Source organism: Macaca thibetana, chromosome X (genome assembly GCF_024542745.1).
Source record: "Macaca thibetana thibetana isolate TM-01 chromosome X, ASM2454274v1, whole genome shotgun sequence".
NCBI classification, from domain to species: Eukaryota; Metazoa; Chordata; class Mammalia; order Primates; family Cercopithecidae; genus Macaca; species Macaca thibetana.
In genome coordinates, this window is record NC_065598.1 from 2,847,401 (window position 1) to 2,855,166 (window position 7,766).

Sequence of the window (7,766 nt, forward strand, 5' to 3'; positions counted from 1 at the left end):
GACTCTGGTTCATATCTGCCATGGAATCTTGTCTCCACCTGATAGCCCAGAACTGCCCCAAATGCTGACCAATTTTGACACACAGAGTTCTCAATAGGCTCAGCTCCTCAGTTGATAGGCACTGAATCCAAACACATCTGACAGCCAAACCAAGGCTGGTGCTCCAAAGGAGAGTTCAAAGCTCCTTCAGTATATACCACAACAGTCTCCACCCAGTGTCTGAGCATGGCTCATGGGCCTGGGGCCCGTGTTGACCCAAACTCCTGGTCAGTGTGCTAACCCACCTGACATTTCTCATTGATTTTGGTGTTGCCTCTAACCTGAATGGTATTAGTTTTGTACAGTTGCTATAAAAAATTACCTCCTCTTGCTCTGTCACCTGCCTCAACTGCCTGGGGTCCTAGTGGTTCACTGCACCGTGAAGACAGATTCCAGATGCAGGGAACTCGCACTTCCAATTCCAGACGCTATGTCCAGCAACGGCTCCATGGTTCTGGCCCACCGTGGTGCCCTGGACACCTCCTGCATCCTCGTATGGGTGAAGGAACAAGGCCATGACGTCATTGCCTACCTGGCCAGCATCGGCCAGAAGGAAGACTTCGAGGAAGACAGGAAGAAGGCATGGAAGCTTGGGGCCATAAAGGTGTTCATTAATGATGTCAGCAGAGAGTTTGTGGAGGAGTTCATGTGGCCGGCCATCCAGTCCAGCACCCTGTATGAGGGCCACTACCTCCTGCGCACCTCTCTGGCTAGGCTCTGCATCACCCACAAACAAGCGGAAATCACCCAGCAGGAGGGGGCCAAGTATGTATCCTATGGCATCATGGGAAAGGGGAATGATCAGGTCCGGTTTGAGCTCACCTGCTCACTGGCCCCCAGATTAAGGTCATTTCTCCCCGGAGGATGCCCGAGTTCTACAACTGGTTCAAGGGCCTCAACGAGCTGATGGAATATGCAAAGCAACATCAGATTCCCATCCTGGTCACTCCCAAGAACCCGTGGAGCATGGACAAGAACCTCATGCATATGAGCTATGAAGCTGGAATCCTGGAGAGACCCAGCCACCATAAGCCCTGACCTGACCAAAGCCCCCAACACCCCTGATATTCTCGAGATTGAGTTCACAAAAGGGGTTCCTGTGAAGGTGACCAACGTCGAGGATGGCGCCACCCACCAGACCTCCTAGGAGCTCTTCGTGTAACTGAACGAAGCCAGAGGCAAGCACGGCCTGGGCCGTATTGACATCGTGGAGAGCCATTTCATTGCAACGAAGTCCTGAGGCATCTATGAGACCCCAGCAAGCACCATCCTTTACCATGCTCATTTACACATCGAGGACTTCACCATGGATCGGGAAGTGCGCAAAATCAAACAAGGCCTGGGCTTGAAATTTGCTGAGCTGGTGTATACTGGTTTCTGGCACAACCCTGAGTGTGAATTGTCCGCCACTGCATCACCAAGTCCCAGGAACGAGTGGAAGGGAAAGTGCAGGTGTCCGTCTTCAAGGGTTGGGTGTACATCCTCAGCCGGGAGCTCCCACTGTCTCTCTACAATGAGGAGCTGGTGAGCATGAGTGTGCAGGGCGATTAGGAGCCAGTTGATGCCACCGGGTTCATCACCATCAGTTCCCTCAGGCTGAAGGAATATGACCGTCTCCAGAGCAAGGTCACTGCCAAATGGACCCCTATACAAGGGGAGCTGGGGCCTCCTCACTTTGCAGATCCCCCAAGTATAGGCACTAATTCTTGTGATAATTTGTAATTGTGACTTGTTTTCCCCAGCTGGCAGCGTAGTGGCTGCCAGGCCCCAGCTTTGTTCCCTGGTCCCCCTGAAGCCTGCAAAAGTGGTCATTGAAGGGAAGGGTGGGGGGCAGTTGCAGTGGGGAGCTATAAAATGACATTTTTTTTTGAGACAGGTTCTGACTCTGTCACCCAGGCTGGAGCGCAGTGGCTTGATCTCGGCTCACTGCAACCTCCATCTCCTGGGTTCAGGTGATTCTCGTCCTTCAGCCTTCATTCTCATTCTCATCCCTCAGTAGCTGGGATTACAGGCGTGCACCACCGTGCCTGGCTAATTTTTGTATTTTCAGTAGAGACAAGGTTTCACCATGTTGGCCAGGCTGGTCACGAACTCCTGACCTCAGCTAATCTGCCCACCTCAGCCTCCCAGGGTGCTGGCCTTACAGGTGTGAGTCATCGTGCCTGGCCAAAAATGACAATTAAAAGAAGATTAAAAAAAATAATAATGACCTCCTACTGGGTGGCTGAAAGCAACATAAATGTATTATCTCCCAGTTCTGATTTTTTCCAAATTTGTTAATTTTTGGGGGTACATGGGAGGTGTATATATTTATGGGATATCTGCAATATTTTGATACAGGCATGCAATGCATAATAATCACATCACAGAGAATGGGGTATCCAACCCCTCAAGCATTTACCCTTTGTGTTACCAATAATCCAATTATACTCTTTTAGTTATTTTTAAATGTAAAAGTAAGTCATTTTTGGTCTCCTAGTTCTCTTGTTGGCCTCTCTCTAGCTTCCAGTAGCCACCGGCAATCCTTGGCATTCCTCCACCTGTGGCTGCATCGCTACAGTCCCTGCCTCCATCTCCACGTGGCCTTCTCCTCTGTGTCTGTGTATCCTCTTCTGTCTCTTAGAAGGACACCTGCCATTGCACTTAGGGCCCAACCTAATCCAGGATGGTCTCATCTTGAGATCCTTGACTTAGGTATATCTGCAAAGCCCCTATTTGCAAATGAGGTCCTATTCACAGGATCTGGCCATTAGGACATAGATATATCTTTCCAAGACCACAGTTTAAGCCACTACAGGTGTACTTAGTTCCCTCTGGAGGCTCTAGGGGAGGGTCCTTCCTGCCTCTCCCAGCTCCTGGGGGCTCCAGGCATCCCTGGGCTTGTGGCTGCGTCACTCCAGTCTCTGCCTCTGTCTCCACGTGGCCTTCTCCTCTGTATCTGTATCTCCTCTTCTGTCTCTTATGAGTACACCTGTCATTGCATTTAGGGTCCTGAATCCAACATGACTTCATCTTGACATCCTGTACTAATTACAGTTACAAAGACTCAATTTCCAAATAAGGTCCTATTCCAAAATTTTGAGTGGACATGGAATTTTTTTAGTGGGGAAGGTGGGGAGAAGACACAGAATATCTCTTGTGTTTCCCACATCCTCTGACTCCTGCTGCGTTCTCCTAGCCAGTGGGATCCTGGTCTCTCACATCTAGCCATTAGCTGGAATCTTGCCTGCACGGAGCTACCCCAACCCCCTGCCCTGACTGGCTCCTACTGGGTTATGTATTCCCCGTCTAATTTTATCGCCACAATTATCACAATGTATATCTCATGATCATCGTCCCCAGTCTAGGGACTTTACCTTCAACCATCCTTTCATTAAAATGGCTTATTAAGTTGCCTTCTGCAAGTTGGACTATGCAACTGGATTTATTTTTTAAATACCTGAATTGAACAACATAATTTGACCTCCTACTCTCTGCTTGTCCTAGAAAAAAGCAGTAGTTACACACGAATTAGAGTCTTAAGATATGAGACCTTTCAAGGTCGGGCATGGTGGCTCACGCCTGTAATCCCAACACCTGGGGAGGCCAAGGCAGGAGGATCACTTGGGCCCAGGATTTCAGGACCAGGTGGGCAACATGACGAGACCCCTGTCTCTACAAAAAAAAATTAGCCAGTGTGGTAGCACATACCTATAGTTCCAGCTACTCAGGAGGCTAAAGTGGGAGGATCACTTGAGCTTAGGAGGTGGAGGCTGCAGTGAGCTCTAATCAGACAACTGCATTCCAGCCTGGGCAATAGAGCAAGACCCTGTCTCAAAATAAAATAAAATAAAATAAAATAAAATAAAATGAAACGTGAATTGAAAAACGTAATTTGATCTCCTGCCCTGTGTCCATCCTAGAAAAAAGCACTAGGGGCCCTTGAATTTGAATCTTAAAATATGAGACCTTTGTTCTAAATGAACCACCCATAGTCTCCACACCTGTTGTGAAGAAGTAACTAAAATGAGCTGATTTTGTTTACTTAGCAGAATCCCCTATATCCCTAAGTGACTCATAGCCTGCTGCTGTTACATAACAGCTTGAAGACAGACTAAACATTTCGGGATTGTTAAGGGAACAAAATGCAAGTAAAGTGCTCCTACAGAAACATTGCCCCTGGCTATGAACACCTATGAGACACTTGGAAATTGATGTCGCTTTGTTTTGTTTTGCTTTGTTTTGTTTTGTAGGAAGACAGATACACTTTGCATGTTGTCCACATATGGAAACCATAGTCTGAATATATAACCTGGGTGGCCAAGTTAGTTGCAAACAAAGATACAGTAGCAGTAATAGAGTGTTACCCTGATATAAGGAGAGTGAACAGATCCACAATAGGTCAGAAGATCTGAAGTTGCATCCACCTTTATTCATTAGGAAGCCTATAAAAAGCAGGAAACAATAGCTAATGTGCTTAATTCATGTTTAAAGAATAATTGAGGTAACAGATATCAGTGTGTTTTCAAAAGAAATAAAATTCAATGGCTGCAGTTTCCTATCTGGTTATATAATTCCCATGTAGTTGTATCACCCAATTGATGACTAAGCTAAACCCACAACACCCTTGCCAAGGCCTGCCCAGCCTCCAGCAATAGGCAGTGATATTTCAATCCATTTAGGGGTAAGTTTGTTCCACATTCCACCAGCTCTATTGTGTGGGTTTTCGTGTTAGGGAGACAAAAATCCACCTCTAGGTAAGTTTCATGGATCACAGGTACACCCCTAGGGATCCTGTAGAATGTCTGTGATATTTACACTACACAGCAGCCCCTCAAATCTTAAATGGCACACACACACACAAATGATCACGCTTCCTGTGTCTTAATTTGATTTAGAATAAATACGCACTCACGCATGTTGAGGTTAAGAGTCTGCTATGGTCTGCATGTCTATGTCCCACCCCAAATTCTTATACTGAAATCCTCACCCAAAAGGAGATGGTGTTGGGAGGTAGGGCCTTTGGGAAGTGATGAGGTCATAAGGTGGAGCCTCATGAATGGGATGGGTGCCCTTAGAAAAATGACCTCAGAGAGTTCCCTCGCCCCTTCCACCATGTGAGGACACAGCGAGAAGGCTCCATCTTAATCCAGGAAGCGGGTCCTAACAAAACACTGAATCTGCCCTGCCTTGACCTTGGACTCCCAGTCTCCAGAAGTGTGAACAGTAAATGTCTGTGTTTGTGAGCCCCCCAGGCTATGGTATTTTGCTAGAGAAGTCTGAATGGACTTATCCAGGTGGGTCTGCTATCATCACAGGGATCCTTACAAAAGGGAAGTAGAAGAGTCACAGGCTGCAGGAAGCAGAGGTTGGTATGATGTAATTTGAAGATACAGGAAGGGGTCATGAGCCAAGGAATGCAGGCAGCCTCTAGAAGCCAGAAACAGAAAGAAATCGTTTTTCTCCTAAAATATTCAGAAGAAACACAGCTCTGCAGACATCTTTATTTTATTCTGACGTCCAAAGCTGTAACAGAATAAATGGGTGTTGTTTTAAGCAAGGACATGGTGATGATTTGTGACAGCATCCACAAACTCGCACACTTATCGTCCTGCTGTTCAACCTTCCCTACAAGACAAATTCACCCCAGGCCCTTTGCACCCGCTGGCTCCACTGCTTGGAAGTTTCTTTCTCCAAATACTGAATGATTTATTCCAACACCACCTCATCAGAGTGGCTTTTCACCTATCTCTTTCCAAAACAACCTTCTCCTTTCCTTTTGCCCTGATTCGCTTTGGAAACAGTTCCTATGTGAGTTTAGTGTTTATTTTACTGCATCTGACTCTCTCACTAGAATGTGAGCTCAGTGGAAGCTTCAGCGTTCTCACTCATGGCCCTGTCTAGGGTTAGGGTTAGGGTTAGGCAATCTGGAGCCATCAATAGCTATTGAATGAACAAGCATGGCCAGGTCTATGTTTAGAGGGTCAACTTCTGGACAGGGACATAATATCTTCTTAAGCAGTGAGGAAGTCAGCAAGAGCCATCAAACTGTCATAGGGAAAGAGTAGAAGCACACCTATTAGGAGTGGAAATCAGAGTTAGGACACTTCGTGGGTCTCTCTGATTCTGAGACACCCAACTGCATGGTGAGACGTTGTATTTGTCTGTTTTCACATTGCTGATAAAGACGTACCTGAGACTGGGAAATTTACAAAAGAAAGAGGTTTAATGGGCTTATAGTTCCACTTGGCTGGGGAGGCCTCAGAATCATGGCAGAAAGCAAGGAGGAGCAAGTCATGTCTGAAAGCAAGGAGGAGCAAGTCATGTCTTACATGGATGGCAGCAGGCAAAGAGAAAGCTTGTGCAGGGAAACTCCCCTTTATAAAACCATCAGATCTCATGAGACTTATTCACTATCACGAGAACAGCATAAGAAAGACCTGCCCCCATGATTCAATTACTTCCCACCGGGCCCCTCCCACAACACGTGGGAATTCAAGATGAGATTTGGGTGGGGACACAACCAAACAATATCAGACTTCTTCCATGAGTGGTTTTGGCTCCAGATACGCAGTGAAGCCACCTGTGATGACCGTTAAGGTGACTTTGGAAGTCACCTGTGACCTTCCAAAAACACCTGCACCTATGAATCTAACTACATAGATTTGACTTCATTGGACCTGGGTGTAGTCTGAATTTTGGGAGTGCAAATGTTCTTCTTGTGAGTCTAACAACCTGTAAATGGATATGATAATGCCTAGATTCCAAGGGAGAAACAAATGTATAGTCAGCATCAAATTGGTTTGGGATGTGGGAGGCAGAGGATGTCATGGGTCAGGGAAAATGGGAGATCCTGAAGTTGCCAATCTTTCTTATAAAGAAGGACATATTTTCTTCAGAAGAGTAAATCAAACCCAATTTTAAACGTGATTTAGACAAAACGTGTGTCTGCACATGGGTGTCTATCCCTTAAGGATTTAAGAGTCATCATACTATCCATTTATATTTATGAAATAAATATAGTTCTCTGCAGGGAGAAAAATGTTGTAATTTTCTTTTACTTGAGGCCAATTCTGTTTTTTGGCCATGTGTTCAGCCATAAGTGGAACTGGTCGAATTTTAATTTTCCAAGAGTATCATAAAGAATAGAAATGGAAAGTAATAAAGAGAAAGTGACTGAGTGGGCAATATTTTCCTTTTAGCTCCCAAAGAGAGTGGCCAGTATTTTTTGACCCTACGGAATGCCTGTCATTTATTCTCAGAAGCAATGTAGGAATTCATGGGCTACCCCAAGAGATGCCATGAGAACAAAAGTGTAGACCCAAAACAAAGGTAGCTAGTGTCAGCACGAGATGTATGATGCAATTTGAAGACCAGGGAGAAGTTGAAGGGATACAAGGAGGGACATTGTGTCTCACATATAGAATCATGTAAGGGTAAAGATGTGCAGTGTGCCAAGTGAGTGTTTTCCAATTGGCAGTAGACATCAACTCTTCTACTGAGAAATAGTATGGGGAAAAGAGAAAGAGAAGGTTAGAGGTATGCTGCCTCTCTAATTAAAACAACGCTTTGAAAAATATGTATGGAAGACTTCTAAGTATCCCAAGACCACAGACATATAAGATGTAGATTTGGCCATGGACCTTTGGCCATGGAACATTTGTACTCCCAAAATCCAGACTACATCCAGGACCAATGAAGTCCAATCCCTACAGGTAGAACCATTGGGGCAGCAGTTTCTGGATGCT

General features: G+C 45.7%; 1 pseudogene; it reads left to right on the plus strand.

The window, feature by feature from the left end:
• The first annotated feature begins 469 nt into the window (after window positions 1-469).
• On the plus strand, window positions 470-1,761 carry LOC126946809 (argininosuccinate synthase-like; annotated as a pseudogene).
• Window positions 1,762-7,766: the final 6,005 nt, after the last annotated feature.